General features: G+C 36.8%; 1 protein-coding gene across 6 annotated transcripts in view; it reads left to right on the top strand.

Annotated features, from left to right (window-relative positions):
• Window positions 1–20,342, top strand: part of ARL15 (ADP ribosylation factor like GTPase 15) — a 235,351-nt gene that overhangs the window by 207,777 nt on the left and 7,232 nt on the right. The gene's annotated exons all lie outside the window — the stretch shown is intronic.

Below are 20,342 nucleotides of genomic sequence, written 5' to 3'. Positions count from 1 at the left end.
TATCTGTTTCCAAGAGCAACAGAACACTTTTGAACATAGCTTTCTGGATACTTGAAATTTGGTTTCAGATAGATACAGTGTTGAGGCAGTATACTGCTATAAAAGGTCACTGCGTAGTTTTGGAATATCTCGTTGGTCATTTACTTGGAATAAAATAATCTCTAATTTCAGTTTTCTCATAAATCATAAAAATATATAATCATATCATAAAAATATTAAAACAAGGGATTTGTTGGTCCATTCTGAAGTTTAGTTAAGTAATTTATATTTAGGCATTTCAAAATGGCTTTACGTTTCAATGACGTTTGAGTCCCAAAACACTAAATTTTGCAAGGTCTCATCACCTCTGCAAACTGCTCAAGCATCTTAGGGCCACAAAGATGGTGAAGGGCCTGGAGCATCTCCACTATGAAGAAAGGTTAAGTGAACTGGGTCTGTTCAGCCTTGAGAAAAGAAGACTGAGAGGAGACCTGATCCAGGTCTATGAATATCTAAGGTGTGGGGGGCAGAGTTGTGAGGCCGGACTCTTTCAGCAATGTGTGGAGACGGGACAAGGGGAAATGGCCAGAACATAGGAAGTTCTGCACAAATGTGCAGAATGCAAATGCAGCATAGGAAGTTCTGCACAAATGTGTGCAAGAATTTCTTTACAGTGAGGTGACGGAGCACTGGAACAGGCTGCCCAGGGAGGTGGTGGAGTCTCCTTCTCTGGAGATGTTCAAGACCTGCCTGGATGCCTACCTGTGCGACCTGCTGTAGGGAACCTGCTTTGGCAGGGGGGTTGGACTCGATGATCTCTGGAGGTCTCTTCCAATCCCTACGATCCTGTGATTCTGTTATCTGGGTTAGGAATCAAACTGTAGCCTTCTCATTTGAAAAGTCTGGTCTAAATTCATTGCTGATGACTTTTGACGTTGTAAGTTGGTGAAACTTCATGCTGTGCCCTTGACATTCCACGAAGTCAGCCTCCTCCTGCAGCTTTTTCTGCAGTGTCCTTGTGAAGTATGTTCTTCATGGAGCTTAGTGCCAAATGTCAAGGGCAAAAAATGGGCCATTAGGAAGGCTGAAGGGCATGCAAATACTTCTGGGTTAAGAAAAGAGAGCAAGATGCAGCAAGGATTCTTTTGTGGGGTGGCTGTTAGTAGGGTTTCTTAGTAAGCCTTGATTCAGCAAAGGTTTTTATAGAAATACTAGAAGATCCCACAGAGGTCCCACCTCTTAAAGCTCCTCAGCATGTTTATAGTTACTCTGAGTTATCAGTAATTTTGTCTCCTTCTCTGATAAGGTGAATGAAGGGAAGGTGGTGGATTAAATCTTTCTGGAGTTTAGTAAGGCCTTTGATGCTCTGTGGCATTCTTCCGGGCAGATTGTTCAACTGTGAGATAAACAGGTTCACACGTTGCTGGGTGATGAACTAGCTGAACAGTGTATCTCAGAAGGATGTAATAAATGGCATTACATCTGGCTGGCAGGCAGTCACTGGTGGTATTCCCCAGGGCTCAGTTCTAGGGCAACATTTTAATCAATGATCTGGATGCAGGACCTGAATCTGGGTGAATCCTCAGCAAATTTGCTGCTGACACTAAACTGGCAGGTGCTGCTGGCTGTTTGCAGGGTTGAGAAGCCTTGCAGAAGGATCTAGAGACATTGGAGCATTGGGCAATCATTGACATTCAACCAAGGAAAATGCCAGTGCTGCACCTGGGATCAAGTAATGCTGGACTGAGGTGCAGATGGGAGGCGAGTAGCTGGGGAACATGAAGTAGGATGGGGCCTGGCACTGGAAGAACTTTTCTGTGTTAAACATTATCCATCAAAAACTCAGTAGGCACTTTGTTAGAAACTGGAAATTTCCATGAAATGCTAACAACTTCAACAAATCAGTGCCTGGAGGTTAGAATATGTAGGAAATTTTGGCTTTCATGTCTGTAGTTGAGTTTTTTAAGATAGTTGCTTTGTTCATTTCACGGGTGGTATTCTTTTTGTGTATTTTCTGTGTATGCTTATCTGTTTCTTTTCCATGCAAAAAAATTTAAATGAGTCTACTGAACTCTTAATAAAAAAAAGATGTCTCACATACTAGATTGTTAGCATTTCTGTCAGGATATTCCCATCAGAAAATCCTGGTTTCTTCAGGTTGACATTTCTTTCTTTCCATCTAAAAGCTTTTTCCTCAGCTGGAAGACTTTGCCCTCAGCTGTACTGTACCGTTCTATGAGCAGTTTGTAAATCCACTTTGAATGGTTGCAGTTGAACTTCTTGTTGCCCTCAAGAGGAGCTAGGGAGGACACAATCTCTATGAATTCTTCCTCAGTTCTTTCTCATCATCACAACAGTTTGTGATAAATGCTGAGACTTAGTACTCCTTCTCAGAGTCTATGCTTTGAAACATGAGGGCCCTTAAAATGGAAAAAACCCTCCTCTGAGCTTGAGATTTGTGACTGCAGAAAATCATAAAAGACTAATATCCAGAAATAATTGCTTGAGCAGCACAGTAGCTGTCCGGTTTCAGTCTTCCAGTTATGTCACAATCCCTCTTACTATACTCCATGGTAGTCCTGAGTTGGACTTGGTCCCACATCCTGATCCTCCAGCAGTAGAAGAGAATGAGCCTCCAGCTGCAGCAATCTAATAACTAACTTTAGTGACTAATAACACTAACTTTTCACTTGCAGCCTATAAACTGTAAGTTTTTCATTCTGTGTCCCATGCTGTTTATTTGGTTGGTAAATGCAATATTAAGCTTCTATTGTCATTAGCACATTGTCATTTTTGCCTTTAAAAGCAGAAAACTACAGTCAGCAACAGGGTACCTTGTGGAACTCAGATCTCTGCACTGGAGCGAGAACTTTGTTTTCTGATATACAACCTCCACAGTGCTTTGCACTTGTCTGAGATGAACACCTTTACCCTATTTCCTGATATGTTCAGGTCAGCTAGCAGTGCTTCATATCTTAATTTTTTTTTTTTTTTTTTAAGTCTACATATTACCTTTAATATATTGCTTATGCACTTGTAGCTGTCTTTCTCTATGAAGATACCATGTCTAAGTTCCATCTGTGTTAAACAGCAGTAGCAATGTCTCTCCATCAACTTCAGCTGGTATCTTGCTCTTTTTGAGTGGTTTTTAAAATGCCTGAGAAGTTGTTTGAGCTTTTTTTACTATTCTGCTAGTTTTATGTGTGTGTCTGTATATTTAGGGAGAGAATGAGAAGAAAACAAGAAAAGTTCAGTATATCAAGATCTTTTTTCCTGTAAGTGTCAGAATAGTTTCTATTACACAGGAAGAAGAAGAAGGAAAAGGAAGCATACAGTGTAATTTCATTTAAGTTTTTCTGTTTTGGACTTTACGCATTTTTATTACTTAAAGATGTTCTGTCTTCAGCAATAGCAATCTCCATTCTCTGTATCATTCTCACAATCTTCTCAAGAAATTGACTCACATAAATGTGTACATAATTTTCTGATCTAGAATTTATTTTTTTAATGCAGCAAGGTGTTAGGACTGGACTCCAGGTTTTGTAAGTAGCAAAGAAAAATGTGTTTGTGATACATCTAGTTTTTTTTGTATAGCTTAATGAAGCATTGTTAGGAGCAAACACATTACCAAAAATCATTCTCTTCTCCCAGCTGTCCCGGAATCATCTCATAGAACTGTAGAATGCCTTGGATTGGAGAGGTCCTTAGAAATCATGCATGTCTGATCCCATGGAATGTCCTGAAGTTTTGATTTTGTCTGCCATAAAGCACATCAGAACATATTTAAATGCTTTGAAAATAGGATTTGCAGAGTAAGAGGAATGAGTTCATTCCACGTATGAAAGAGGCAGGTTGGCCTGGCTGACTTCTTTTGACCAGCAAGAGCCTGAGTCACTACAATCTGTTCTGTGGGAGACGGAAGGCAGTATGACCCGGCTCTTAGACATGTTTTCAGCAGTCATGAGAAAACAGCCTGTGGGCTCAGTGATGCTGTGGTTCTCCATGCTATTCCTGTTCTTGTGGGCTGTGGTGCTGCAGCAGATGGCTTTGTCCAGTTGGGTGGATTTGAAAGATCAGGGCAAGGTAAGAGCAGGACAGGCGCTCAGCTGAGGAGAAGGGTAGGAATGGAGAGGTATAAATGGGCCATGTGTATTTTCTTCTTTTTCTTTGATATTTTTCCTTTCTATCTTCAAATTCTGTATGTGTATATAAATATATAACTATTATATAGTAAGACCATTTTAGTGGGGAAGGAGAACAACAAAAACATACCATTAATGTTTCCAATAGTCAGGTAATGTTCTGATGCTTTTTTTTGTATTTATGCGGAGAATTTTCAAGTTCATAAACACTTTGTTCCCATTCTTCCTAAATGCATCAGTATCTAAAATGAATTAGTATTAGCTGTGTTATTACCACAGAAGATAAATTGGAAAGACAGAAAAGGAGCCTGGAACTACTTAAAACCCTTGATTATTATTTTTTTTTTCTGTATTTTAATATAGGACTTTCTACATCCATAAAAATCTGACTTCTCAGGACTGAAGTGTTTGAGGAAGTATAAAGGCTACTTTACAAAATTCTTTATATTCATTTTATAGTACATTATGAGAAAAGGCAGTAATTTTATTCCCGAGACTTGCTATAATGCTCTTGACTAATGGGCCAGACATACTTAGAAATATTACCTTTTGCAGCAACTAGCAGAGTCATAGCACAAGCTGACTGCATTCATCTCCTGGATAGGGTAAATCTTCTGTGCAAGGAACAGCTATTTTTATCTTGTTTATACAGAGTCTGAGGAGGATCAGGGCTGTTTTGAGCTTTATAGGTAGTTTGGGGTTTAAAAGTGAAATTCTAGTTTCCTAGCAGCTCATGCTCCTTAATTATCATCACTGATACCCTGGAAGCAATCTGTAATATTTTAATTCATTTTGATAATCTCCAGGCTTCAGAGAATATCAACTTGAGAAATACAGAGAAAATCTATGCTAAGTCTAGTCAGGTTCTTTTTTTTTTTTTATTAGCTATAAATACTCAACTGTCTGCAGACTTTTTCACGACTGTGCATCTGACACAAGTCAGTTATATTGCTGTGCACATTTAAATGGTCTATTACTAGTGTGCTGCCAGGCACTAATAAAAATATATTAACTCTCTGATCAAATTTTATTATTTTTCTAATTTTCTTTCTAGACGGTTTATGGTTCGACAGGATTCTTTAATTCACAGTCATGATGCACTGTTAATAGGTTTTGTATCTTGTCTTCATGGCTTTGTGCCAAAGAGAAGTCTCAGTTATGCTTTGAACAGCTTCACATGTGGCAAATACATAGCACTCTGGCTACCAATACAGCTGTAAATGTGCTGTAGTAGGACAAAATTTGTTGCTCATGCTGCGGTTCTTTATACATAAACCTACTCATAAGTATGAGGAATGCATTTGTCAACAAAATTTCATCTTACTCTCCTCTAAACCCCCAAAATTTGAAAATTCAAACTGAGCTGAAAGAGAAAATTAGCACCTTTTGTAGTAATATCACAAAGAAATGAAAAAGTAGAGTTATCGATAAGAAAGAGTGCTAACATATTCCAGTATTTACTGGAGAAGAGACTCAGAAAATGAAAATTATTTATAATTCCATATTACTGTAATTTACTGCATCCCAATATTTGATCTAAAGAAGGACAGGTTGTCTTTGTCTTAGGAGCAGCCAGCTCTCTGCACCTCTTTCTATTCTTACTTGCCTTAGAAGTCTTAACTTCTGGCAAGATAATGAGAGCCTGGATGTATTCACTCCTTTACATGGAATTTAGTGAATAACTAGAGAACAAGCACTAATAATTCCCATGTTTTCAAAAAGAAAAGGGTATAAGGAAAGCCAAAATGTAGCCACAGCTCTTCAGCAACTCAGCTGCCTCATTCCCTATCTGGGGTCACAAAACGTGGCAAATCCAGGTGCTGCCAGAGCCCATTCATAACTGAAACTATTTTAGGATCTTTATGGAGGAGATAGTTTCTGTGTAGAAGTAACACATTTCCTGAGCTTCTCCAAGGCATAGACTTAGAAAAGAACAAGTCTGAGCTGGTGTCAGTTCCAAAAAAGAAGTTTTGTTTTTCTTACGGCTAGCCATTACCTAGATTATTCCAAGAAGCTTGGAATGGGGGTGGGAGGGAAGAATTGGAAAAAACTACCTATAAGTCAGAAGTGAAATATTTACTCACCTGAATGGGACTGCTCACAAATAAGTATCGAACACTTGAAGCAACTTGCCAATCTGAGGATTTTGATATACACTTTGTACTCTTCATCTGTTAAACTGGGCATGAACATGTATATATGACATTTCCTTTGTTGCTCTCTAATATCAAATAGGATTCTGGTGAAAGCCTTATAAAATCCAACAGTTCTGCTTGTGTCTTAATTAAACCTTAATTTGTATCATTCTGGAGATGATCTTTTCCTGTTTAAGTGATGGCTGAAATATAAAATGAAAGTATGCCCTTAAATACTTCAGGAAGTAAATAAACCAGATTTGCTGAACTTATAATGCTCAGTGGTTGTGTTTAAAAAAATTAAAAAGTAATAAATTCCTGGGTCTGAAATTTAATCTTACTGAAGCCATACTTTGAATATTTTATCTTCTTTTGGACTATGGTATATGATTCTAGACATATTGTTAACTGACTAGTAGATCCATATAACTGGGTATGACAATGGTAAATGTTACCATATGGCTTTGTTAACCATGTTTTCAGGGGTTGTCATGATGTTGATTTGCAATTGGTAGTGGTACTGTTGAACTAGAATGAATAATATAGTGACATGCAATTGGTAGCAATGTTCTTGTACTAGCATGAATAATATCTGTGTTCACTTTGAAGCTTTTTCAGATTAAGGTGGGTCTGAAAGACACAGCGTAGTACGGCACTGTGTTAACACTCCAGTACAATCTGCAGAAAAAAAAATTTTGCACATCTGGATTGTGTCTTGAAACATAGATATTATGGAATGAAGCCTTTCAAATGACTCCTGAAAAGATGAGGAAAAGGAGTGGAGGTGCAAGAATAGTTTTAAAGGAAGATACAGTTCATTTGTAACACCACCTGTTATCAGCCTTTTGCAAACAACAGTAAAGAAAACTAATCATGATCCAAATGCTTTCTGCTTTGAGTTCTGTGTCTTTCCCTTTGTCTTCGTATGTTCCTAATGGAGCATATATATAATATATAGAGAGAAAATTTGCCCCCTTTTCTCCAGCTGGCTGGTGAAAGCAAAGAGGGTGATCCTTCACCACTGACTCTGAACGTAAGACAGGAGGGAAGCAGCAAGGCTTTCTGGGAAAACCTGATCAAGAAACTAGGTGTAACTGTACAGATGCAATACGGCATCGTAATGTGCAGCCACAGAATCTAAGTTCATCTTTTTCTTTGAAAGCTAATGATGAAAGATTGTTTTCTTGGTCACTGGGACAGAACAAAACACTTTCAAAAACTCAGGATATAATGGCATTATTTTAAATTGATTAGCTCACTGTTATATGCAGGGTGTTTTTGCAGTGCAGACGGTTCTGAAAAAAATGAGTCCTCCTAAATGTGCTGATGTACAGCCATACCCTAGCACTCCATCAAGCGTATGTGTGGAGGTAGAATGAGTGTCAAAAGCACAGGTGTCACTCAGTGCCAGGTTCCTCTTGCAGGTTGCGAGTAACTAGCAGCTGGCCCAACTGCTGACCTGCCTTTAAAATCTGTGACTTTGTTGTTAATTGTAAACAGGGTCAATAACAGCAGGGCTTTATCTGATCAGCTGAGCACTAGAGTCCACTGAGGAGGTTTTCTGGCTTTGCCAGAGTGTGTTGTGCTCTTAGCAGTAGTATCATCGAGTACTTAATGAACTGCAACATCATAAATGTCATGGGAGAGTGCTGTCGTCCAGACTCTTTCCCATCTGTGTACTTGCAAATCAGTCCTAGAGAACAGCCCATTGTTAGTTAGTCCAGAGGGAATAATTTCTTGTCTATGATTCCACAGTTTCAAAAAACATTGTATTTGTGCTGGTCTAATGGATTTGTTAAATTGTCTCTGTTACGTCTCTGTTACATGGATTTTTAATAGCAGAAGTGTTGTAATAAATTTTTGATCAGTTGATGAAAATTATGTGATCAATTTGAGATTTACTATATTTTGCTAAACAGGTGAAATCACAGTAGCAATTTTCATACGTTAGTTACTGAGGAAGATTTTACTGAGAAGCTTTCCACTGATGATGACACTATAGATGTGTGATGAGGTAATAAAACTTTTTGTAACTTAATTGCAAAACAGGTAAAGTGCATTTATATCACTTCCATATAATCGTTTGATTGTGTTAATACTTCTGTAGAAATATCAGTGACTTTGTGTAGCCAAAAATTCAGTCTAAGAAATATACTTTACATTTGTGGCATAATTATATTTTTAAATAAATCAATACAAAATATCTTTTTATTTATTTGAATAAAACTAGTACATGTTGGAATAAACAGATTTTTGGGAAGTGGCTTGTGAATCTTTAGAAGTACAGGTATGTGCTGAATTTCTTGTGCTTTTTGCTTTGTTTTCAAAACCATTATTTTAGAATTATTTTTCTAAGTAGTGGATTATGCTGATGAAGTAATTGTTGGAAGTAATAAAGTGTGACTAGGCTCCAACTTTCAGCAAAGCCACAGTTTAATCATACAGAGTGACAAAGCTGTTATGACTATGGTGAAAAATAAAAAATAAAAAAGCAATGACATTTCAGAAGGCATGCTATCGTGCTGCTGACACTGAAGTTTAGTAGATGATTCTGATATTGTTGTGTTATAAATCATCTACACTTTGAAAGATATTCAAGAGCAGGAATAGTTATGCTCTTTTGAAACCGATTTTAACTCATATAGTTACCGTAGTTGGAAGCAGTACTCAGAGAAGCAGTTTAAGCATAAAGCTGCAGCTAAGTTTTCCAAAGCAAGTCTCATCTTTCTCTTAAACTGTGTTTTTCAGAATTGGTGGAAACCTGCTTATCAATGCTGAATTAACACACTAATGCAAAATGCTTGTTTCATGTATTTTAACTGTGGTCCTGCCTTAAGAAATTTTAAGGAACATTTTAATTGCTTTGTTTGCATACAAAAATGCAATAGTCCAAGATTTATTTAATATACATTTGAAATTGGACCTCTGTAAAATTGAGTAGTGTACAGTGTGTGCTAGACTTTATTGTACTTTATTGTACTGGATTGGTAGCAAACTCCCTGTTGTGACAAATGCTGATGGGATTTTAGTTTTGGCCTTGCCACCATGTAGATTCCCTGCGCTTTCATGCTGACTTTTGTTGGTAGTTGGCTGCCGGGCTGATTCAGTGTTGCTGATTTAGAATCAGCTGAGCAAAAGATAGCAATTTTTTCTTCATTTGGATGTGAGAAATCATAGTATGCACACTCTGACAAGGAGTTCAAGATATTAAAGTCTATATGACCAATACTGTTTTCTTCTGGGAAAAAAATAACCCGCTGTCTGGTAAGACAGTCATATAAAAAGCATTAAAATATGACCAGCCTGGCTAAAACATTAACAGAGGTTTAATATGCTTTCTGAAATGAACAGTTTTGCTGGATAGCCAGAGAGCTGAACCATCCCCAGGTGGACTTGGAAGCATCCAACCCAAATATGAAAAGGAGAGTTAGCTTCCAAAATAAATTGTTAAGAGCAGACATTTGTAGTAGACAAAGCCAAATATGTTTTCCCTCTTCTGCTTTTATGTCAACAGATGATGGAAGTTACTTAGTTTATACTGAAAATGTTGGAATGTGATAGCTGGGGAGAGCTGTCACACCTGTGTTATGCTTTCCTGGTAGTCTAGACATTCCAGCCTCTGTTTATTCCTGTGGATCTGAATCCATCACCTGTGCTTAATACTGACGCCTGATGAAAAAAGTAAATACTCCTGCAAATGGTGTGTCATGTGCATGCTCTTCTAACTTCAAACAGGTCTTTAATTCTCTTGGGTTATGTGAAGTACATTGGTGTCAAGATAGAAAGATTACTTTCAAGGAACCAGGTGTTCATTCTTTCAGATTTTTTAATAGACCTACCCTTACCTCTCCTGCTGTTTTCAGCTATATCAGAGTGAGGAAGAGTGTATATTTGTGACTATGATGCTATAACCTTTTCAAACATACCTGTGGAAGAGGGTATCCAACTTCCTAGAATGATAATTCTCACTTGTTGAAGTATCGCTTGCAACAGCTAACTCAGTTTCCTTCTCTTGAAAGTAGATCTCATGCTGTCTTCAGAAAGCAAACTTATTATTTGTATTTGTTGATATTTAAATTAGAGACATTGTTTCCACAGTTCTCTCTTCTTTTCCTACCTCAGTCACCTGTCATCTTTCCAAAGCTTCAAAAGAGTACAATGCACATTAGATGTGAGAGAAGCGCTGTCTCAGTTAGACTGACCTGATCAGGAAAATTCCCGTCGTCTTTTCTTCTTCTCCACTTTAACCCGAAATGACTCCTTCAGGAAACATCCAATCCTTCTGTAGCCCAGTGGATCAAAGTGCTGTATTGTTGGATCTTAATCACATATGAATGGTTCCAGAAGGGATCAGAGCTCTCTTTGTTCATTAGAGGCTTCTAGGCCGAAACCAGTGCCAGCAGCCATAAAGGAAATATGTAAACCTCTATTTGGTCATTCAGTGAACCGTATCACTCTAGGCTTGACCTCCACTTCTTTGCACAAACTTCCTTCTGCAGGAAAGCGGCCTAGATCATGCTCTTAAAATATATTAATGCTAGCAATTGTACAGAAAGTGTTTTCTTTTTTTTTCTTCTTCTGTACTAATTTTTCTCCCCACAGTTTCCTGATTCAAAATATTCCAGCCTGAAGTAGAAACCAGATTTCAAAGTATTCCAGCTTTATCTGTATCAGATACAAGCATAACCTATATTATACAGGCATTATACAGGCATAACTGTGGTATTGCAGTGTCTTGCAGTCCGCAGTGTTAAAAAAACAGAATCAATCCCATAAATCACTTTTGGCTGGGAGATGCAGTGTTGCCTCTTCTCTCCTCTCTGGTTTTGGAAGAGTGCCTGTTGTGAGGTTAGTAGCGTGCGGCCAAGCCCAGCGCACTGTAGAAAGGTCTGAACAGTAGCTGTTTCTACCAGTAAAAGAAAAATAGACTTAAGATATGTTTGAATGGGCAATTAGTGATTAAATTAAATAGTACTATTCATTCACAAAGAATACTTATATGAAGGAATCTGAAAGCTTTTTGAATTGTGCACATTCCAAACAATTTTATTATTTTCAGCAGACTGGAAATAATTATTTCCTGTTTTACCCTGTTTTCCTTCTCCTCACTTATCCATGCAATTTCTCACTTGTACTTACCATTCAATTTCCACAAATGTGTGATTGCAAATGAACTTGAGGCTACTGTGCACAAGTATGTGAAAACATCAAAGTATAAGACCACGGATATTTTTATCTTCCTATAAAATGGGTTTTTGTTGGAGAGGATGCATGCATATCCTGCTAATTGGGATTTGTGATAGGTAGATGAACTTTTTGTGAAAGAGAATTACTTGAGCAAGTGCTTTTACTTCTCTATAGCACATCAAGATTTTGAGTCTTAATGAGACTAAATATTGTTGGATATGACATTAACAAGATGTATCCTTATATTTCTCCTCTTGCTTCAGCTAGACATTTTTTTGTGCAGCGATTTCAATAATGATGTCACTTTTCCTTTATATATAATAAAAATTGAAATGTTCTTGTCTATAGACTAACATGGGTAGTTAGATGTATCCAGTATAGATTAAGTGCAATCCTACATCTTTATTATGCTGTAGTATCAAGGATTCATCAAATACATATTTGCAATTAATCTTACTGCCATCTCTGTTAATAACGAAAGGAAAATAGAAATTAACAAGTTGCATGTCATCCACAGTATTTGTGTACAAACACCAGTGGTGGTAGTTACTGAATTACCTTCCTCTTACTGTCATGTTTCAAAATATTATCCAGAGAAGAAGGAAAATCAAATAACTTAACTGAATTGGTCATGTTTACACATTAGGTTAGAAAATTCCTTGTGCAAAGTGAATGGTTGAATGTGTTCACAGAAATAGGACTGTTTAATATATGAATTGTAAGTGTACAGGCTATATTAGCAGAGCAATATATCTTAGGAAATAATTACTTTGGCTTTTTAACTTTATATAGGGTTTATATACCCCTTTATATACGGTATCTGTAAACATAGACAAGGCTAGAGTGAAAGGAACTTAATGTTTTAACTGATACTTCTGGTAAAGTTTATGAAGTTTACATGTTATCTTTAATATAAATGGATTATACAAATCTTACTAAATATATTATGCTATTGCATGTGTTTTATATAAAATAATAAGAACTGCTGTCTCACCTTCTCCAAGAACAGATCCAAAATTGTAGATCCAATCAGACCACCAGCCTCTAGAGTTTTTGACAGCATTCAGCTGTTTTTTGTCCTGCACTTGTTTTTAATCTAAACTCGGCTGACTCCATTTATATATTTTCTAATAGTTGCTGTTAATGCATTTTAACTCCTACCAAGGGAACAAATGAACCATTTTTTGTTTCGTGTGAAAATTGTCACTGTTTCACCATGACTTTGTGAATACTGTCTACCTGCAGATTCGTACTTACTAGTTGGCAAGCATGAAGCTGTTGTATTAACAGCTGGACTTGATTTTTTTTCCTTTCAATATTTTTGAAAGGAAAAAAATATTTTTTATTATGCTGGATCAGACATCCTTAGAAGCAGTATGATTCATTATTTGTATGTCATCTAAGTCATGTTATGTGGTCAGTGTCTTCACACCTCTCTTTACTTTCCCTCTCCAATTCCTTCCACGCTGCCTGTGGTCTGACTGGCATGTTGATGGCACTGTCCTTTCTATTAATCTGTCTACAGCTTGGCTTATAAAACTGCATGGCTGGTGGCAGCCTTCAGTAGAGGTTGAGGAAACTGCTATACAACATGCAGCTCATTCAAAGTCTGAGGATTTGATTCTTCTCCAAAACTGCTTTTCAGTGGGCAGCATAGTATCTTTTCCAGCTTTTCTGGGCTGATGTATAAAACACTATATTTGTTATACTGATTTTTTTTTTAAGCTGTTCTTACTGCTTTATCTTACAATGAGGACACTTTTTTTTTTTTTTCTTTTTTTTTTTTTTTTTTTGAGAGAGAGGACAATTGAAAATATTCCATTAGCAAGATACCAAATTTCAACTAGTACCAAATAGACTTTGCTTTTTATTTTTAAGTCACTTAAGCATCTGTGAACAGTGAGCAACATATCACTGGTATATTAATTCATTATAAGTCAATAGTAAAATTTTGGGAGGATGGGAGCAAACATAAGGCGTTACTTTAAAAATTCTACTCTGTTCAGTTATTATGGCTCAGTTATGTCTGTCTGTATTTATATGATCACGCTAAACATTCAAATCTAAAGTGCTACCTAATAATGTATTTTTAGCAGTTATTTTTTATGTATTCAAATCCAAGAGTTCATTGCAATAGATACTCATTTTTGTCTGAAATCTGGATCTTAGCAAAGTTGAGCAACTGACTACCTGAGCTGGAGATGGAGGAATATTCAGTAATCTGTTGCAAGTTACCCTCTTTTCATGCCACCCACTGCCTAAATGACATTAAAAAATATGTAATTAGCTTGAAGTGTGAGGTGTAAAGCCACAATATAGTGCTAGTCTCAGAAAGACTATTTTTGGTGCTTGTAGCTGAAAGGTATTCTATCTGTTGTGCTACTTTGGAACTGCACAGGCTGTGGTGGAATAACACTACATCCTACACCATATATTTTAGAACAGAAATGGCAGAATAGTTCAATCATATTAAGACTTTCAATTACCTCCCTACAAATGACTGTTTATTCTGCATTACTTTCTCATTCAAGAAACCCTCAACCTCATAAAGTACTAACCCAATACTGAATACTGAAACCAGTGCTTTATAATGTCAGATTTTTTTTCAGTTTATACAGTTAACTTGTATGAAGTTTAAAAATAATGCTTTAAAAGAATCAATTTCATGGTGAATGCGTCTAGTCAAACAAGTCATTTAAACAACATCTTACTCGTGTGTAGCAGACCGTTTTACAAGTAACTGAGAGTTTTACAAGCCTGTGTTTCAGACAGGATAATTGGTTGTTTCATATATGTGAATTTGGGATTTAAACTCATTAACTTCAATGTACAGAACCTTTCTTGGTTTGTATGAAGTGCTTAGTTACGTTCTTTTTAGCTGTATTAATATTTAATTGTTCTTTATTAAGTATAGTGGATAAATAGTGCCAATTTCAAGAATACACTACAAGCTTTTACACTGTCACAAGTGGTCAGCACACTTATCACATGGTGATTTCTAGTGTAAAGAAAATTCAAATAGCAATTGTAAATGTGCAGGACTGAGATTTTTGCATAGGGAGCATCAACAACCCAAAATCTAAAGAAATGACTGTACGTTAATTAGATCACCATTTTGAATAGGTAAGTTATTTTGTCAGGGGAATGGAAGAAAATGTTCTTAGAAAAATCTCATGTGTGAAGATATTTTAATCAACTTGTGTTAATCTTTGTTAATCTCTTTGTCTCCTTAAAAGTTGTTTTTTTTTTTTTATATTTATGTCCGTATGTAATTCACTTTATCACAATAGATCCTTTTTTGAGCATCATCGGTATTATTATCAGTAGGCCTTGTTCAGAGGGACCATAAGTTTTATGGATACTATTTGTCTGTCCTAGAATTTGCACATTTGTTGGAGAGCAGTGTGGTTTCAGTGTAACTTTCTTTTATGTTTGTGAAACTCTCAATCTACAGCCTACTATTTCCTCTTTTTTTTTCAAAGTGCGGCTCAGGATAAGGTAGGGCAAGTCATATCTTGATGCAGTTAGTGAGGATTATTCACTACTCTTTTGCTTGTCCCTTTCCGTGGTACCTTTTTACTCTCAAACTTCTCAAACAGAGCTATCTACTACAACCTACTGCAGTGGAAGGACTAAGGCTCCAAAAAGATTGATTCTAACCTGTTACCTTAAACTTTGAAAACCAGAAGGAAGCTGGAGACCCATAAAGTTCTACAGCATCTCACTGCGTTCACCATCTTCTCCAAATCTTTCCAGTCACTCCCAAATTTTCCAGTAGTCATCTCTGCAGTTGTTTGCTGTTGCCCCCCAGTGCTGGAAAAGCCTCCATTATCTGGTTAAAAAACGTCTTCTCTCAGTGCAAAGAACTCCCTTTTTGCCCTCTTTATGATTCTTTGTGCGTTTACTAACACTTCAGAGGTGGTGGTGAATTGTTTTGCACGTCTGTTCTCTCTCTATATCCCTTACATTTTGTATCCATGTGCTTTATGAGAGAAAATGAAACCTGTGAAAGGCTTCAATTAAGCAATATCCTGTTTAGGGCTTGAAGGTGTTCCGACACATTTCTAGGTGGAGAGTTATTTTCTACCAAGAAATGGAGATAAGTCTGGAGTACCTGGAATACCTGGCTTAAAGTGGTGGCTTGCTTCCAAAATTTATTTTGCTGTTTCTGATCTGGATTAGAAATAGTTAATTGCAGCCAGGTGGTTGCCATGCAGACTGCATAACAAAATCTCACCACAGAGGACCTGAAAGGAGGGTGAAGCCATCCACATTTATTCACTCTGCTCTGTACCCACAGAACGAGCGTGATAGGCACAACCTCTAATCTTAGGTGCGTGAGCCCATATTGTAGAACCACAGCTACTGCTGAATAAATGCCTCTTCTTTGTGTTCTCACTGCCTGTTGGCTTGGAATGCTCTGAGCAGTGTAAATGTGGGGAACCAACCACAAAGCCCTTGGAAACTGATGCTCGCTATTGACACAAGAATACGTGTCCATACAGTGTTGTGAAGCTTTGCAAATGTGGGCACAGAATACAGATGTTATTTATTCAAGTACGAGATGTATGTACATGTTCAGGCACACACAGATGAATCATCACATATGCACTTCTGCAGAAAATACTGTTTAACTGTTATGTGAACAGAAAACATGCTATTTGCAGAAGGAGTGTCATAATAAGGATTAATACTTGCACTTTTGATTATTCTAAAGGTTATTTTGACATTCAGCACCACAGGTAAACATTTTTTTTTTTCATTTTTTGCTAAAACCAAGTGTACTGTGGCTTAGGCTTTGTTAGTAGCCAAAGCCACAATCTGTATTTAAAGATAGCATATTTTGCAGCTGAAATCAGAATGCTATGTTCTCGGTATTATAGTCTGAAGTAAACAATGAATATTTACAGTCTTTAAAACAAACAAAAAAAACTATAAAACTGTGAAAGGCTGATGGATATCTGCTCAAAAGGTCCTATGTGTGGAATCTTCACTAGCTATTTGTATTTCTTAAGTAATTTAACCAAAATGTAATTTTAAAAGCTGCGAAGTTAGAGGGTAAAAGAAATGGTAATATGTAGTAAAAGGTTTTAATAGGTTTATTATAAAATTATTTTTGTATATGCCCTATTTTTTGAACTGATTTGGGCAGTGATTAAAATTTAAACAAATTATTCTAAGTTGAAAATGATCTTAAATTCAATCAGTTATTCTAGAATATCTTAATATGTTTGGATATGCTAAGAATTTGTACTTGTATACAAATCTGTCCTAACTTATAGAAAATGAACATTTCTGTCTCTTTGTAATATGCAGGAAAAATGTGATATTTAGATGTCCTCCAAATATCTGACTTTAATCAATGATAATTTTCAGCTTTACTCTTAAAGATTTTGTATTCTAACACTCTAACTGAGACTTCTAGGTGAAAAAGAACTGATGCTGCACCTCCATTAAAACAAGACATTGTACAAGCATGCATCTGCCACTATCTGCTGCAACCCAAATTAGTTTGGATAAGAACAGATAGCTGAGGAATGAGTAGCAGTAGTGACCTACAGGATTAGTGATGAGGTAAAAATGGTGCTGAATACTTACATGTTTAAAGTCTTCCACTCTCTCCATCCTGATAAATTACACAATATTTTGTATTTTACAGTAAGCACCCCACTGTATATTTCTTCCTAAGTTGCTCTCCTTTCCTCTGTCTCACACTTGTATTTGCCAGGACTGCTTGCTCTCTGTTTGGAACAGCATGTCTGTACTGACTTGCCAGAGATCCTATTTCTTCATTCAGAACAGTTAGGAATCTTCTCTGAAACACGTTTCTTTAAGCAATTACTTACAATCTGAATAGGGTTATGTCTTATGGCCACTCAGTATAACAAGAATGAAAAAGGGCACCTGCTCCACAAGCCACAGTGAAGCATAGTAATTTTGTAAAATATCCGTGTAAGAAACTATTCCTCTTTGTAAAGACTCATGAGACAAAATATCCACCACGTGTATTATAAAATTAAGTACAAGGCACAGTTGGAAATGTTTCAGATAATCTTTTGCAAGAACCAGAATTAAAAAGTTTGGAAAGCTGTACAATTTAGAAATGCTGATTTCTAAAGCATTTACCATTACCTGTGAGGAGCTGAACAAAAGTCTTGTGCTTGTGTTGAAATCTTGTCTGGAGAATTTGCTTAGCCTGCTGCTGGAGACATGCTGGAGAAACTAGACTTGTGTTTTCTTTTGCTTTTGCTTCAGCAGGTCATACTTCAGCAGACATTAATCACTCAATCAGTCTGTCAATAAAAGAGGTTCAGTGGCATGGTTCTGGTCATCATGGTATGCATTTAATTGATTTATTGCAAATGTTTGATGTTGCACTTAGAGACCTCGTGTTCAGTGGCACAGCTCAGCTGGCAATAAAATATGTAACTTCAAGGAACAAGGGTTTTAAGGACGTTTTGATGGTTGGTAGTGTCTTTAACCTCAAATTGGCCTTTCTGGAAATAGTTCCATGCATGGGTTGCTGACCAGAGCTGTTCCTGATCCTGCAGTCCCCAGCAGCATCCCCATCTCTTCCCATCAGCTGAGGCACTTTTCTTCCTGTCTCTGCTGGGTAAAAAGTACCATGTGGAGTCAATAAAGATGAGGTATGGGTGTTTTAGGAGGAGTATGAGACATGGGTGCATTACAGGGATCCCTTTAGACATGGATGAGATCACTTTTCTAAAGAAGCATACAAATAGTCACGCATGAAGTATCATTATAGGAGGATATGGAGTGTCTCAATAAGAAGAATAAATGTTATGAAACTTCTAACAGTTGTGCAGGTTTGAGCAGCTGTTCTGGTCAGACAGGAGGCTTTTTTTTCCACCCAGTGAGGTGTCAGATAAAGAAGTTACCGGCAGATTTTTAGGAAAGGCATGCAACTATTCACTTGTACAGCAGTGGATTGAACTAGTTGATTTAAGATGAAGTGGCTAAATATCCTTCAGCTCACTTTTATAAATCACTGTATATTGAGAACAAGATCAGCAGAAAGCATGTGTAGCAGCAGAAGAGACTGTGCAGCTTGCAGTCCAGCACAGCAACATAAACTAGAGTAGATTTCAATGTACTTTTTAGCATCAGTGGTGATTTAAGCCATGGGTTGCACTCTATGGTTAGTAGGTCAACATTTATGGTTTCTATTTAATTTGCAAGAATTTCCTTTCTTTTGTCTTCTATTTTCCTTCTTTAGACATAACTTCTTTTACCTCTAATACTATCCTTTTCCTTATTGCAACTGTTGAAAGCTTTTTTTGTTTCTTTCAAAGTCTTCTGTAGCATTATAAATATACTCTGAGCCTCTAATTATGGATGGTTTTTTTCTGTGCCACCTGCAAACATTTTACCATTTTAGCTGCAGAGTTGATTTTCTTTAAGTTATTCATTTTATGTAGTTTCCCTTTTTAAAACTTAATACTATGTAATGGACTTTTATGGCTTTTTCTCTTCTCCAAAGATACTGAATTTGAGCCTGCTTTGGTCACTGTTACAAGCAGCTCTTCTGTTGTTCATGGGCTCACTGCTCAAAATTACCTGTCTCTTGTGAGTATTCTAAACAGTTGCCCCAAAAAGCAGATTTTTGTGATGTTTGTGAGTGTAATCTGAGCATCACAGCCCAGTGAAACACTTTCAGTGTCAATACGGGGAAGTCCCATCTCCCATTATTGTTGCATCTCTTGTCCGTGGGGATTTGGGATAAATAAATGAAACATTCCTTGTAGTTAATATATGGATTCAGCAAGTTAGGTAATTTTAGTTTAATTTATACCTTCACCAAAGCAGGAATACTTGCCTAATCCTGTAAAAGACTTAGAAAAAATCAGACTAGTAATGAAACTGAAATGACTGTGCAGCTTTTGATTAGATCTAATGTGTGTATGTTACTACAATTTGTAGCGTAGTGGATGAAAAAATATTTTATCCTTAAATTATCCAAATACAGCTTGGTAAAATAAGCGATTGATGGCATCTAAACCTTCTTTTCATCAAGTTAGAGTGTACTGGAGGCCTTTTTGTATTGATGAACTTTCATATTAAATTTTTTAATTCAGATGAAAACAATGTATTGAAGCAGCTTTTTTTCATCTTCAGTGAAAGACGGAAATGACACTGTATTCATGCATTCTTACAGTATGTAAGTTTTCCTGAATGTCTTGTGCTGCAAACTGGCTAGATGAGGTTCAGTAGTAGAATATATAAAAGCTTTCAGCCAGGACCGGTAAATCAGTTTACGTAGATCAATTTGGTAACATCAGTTCCATGCTGCTGTGCTAATTCACCCCAGCTGAGGTTCTGGGCATCAATCCTTTTATTGTGTCTTGACTTTTGCAGCGCATAGGTTAAGCAACATTTGATAACCATATGCTTAGTGTACTGTGCCAACAGAATAGGACTTCAGAAGGTGACATGTGGGAGGAGTAGAAATAATTGCAAAAGTGTATTGCTAATTTTTTTTTTACTTCAGAATGTGGCTTAAATGCAATGTCAGCTTCTCTATAAAACAAGGCCCTCATGTGGAGTCAAGACATACAGTGAAATCCTGTTAAATAGTAGTAAAGAAGTCTTGAAATGATGTAGATTTAATTGATTATATTTTCTTCTTAAGGTTATGTCTTAAAAATTCAGCAGTCTCAAAGTAAACACAAATGCAAAGCGAGTATGTAAATGTATGTCTGATGTGTCAGACATCTGAAGCATGTTTGAGTCTTAATATTTTGCTTCAGCATCCATGAGTAGGCAGAACGCTTTTCATCAGTTATGCAAGAGAGCAAGACAAAAGAGCTCCACTTAATAGCTGCCCTCCTTCATACTTGTGCACTTCTAGGAGCTGTAAAATAGTTACTGGTGCTTATCT

Source organism: Lagopus muta, chromosome Z (assembly GCF_023343835.1).
Source record: "Lagopus muta isolate bLagMut1 chromosome Z, bLagMut1 primary, whole genome shotgun sequence".
Lineage (NCBI taxonomy): Eukaryota > Metazoa > Chordata > Aves > Galliformes > Phasianidae > Lagopus > Lagopus muta.
This window is presented reverse-complemented; position numbering and strand designations above follow the sequence as displayed.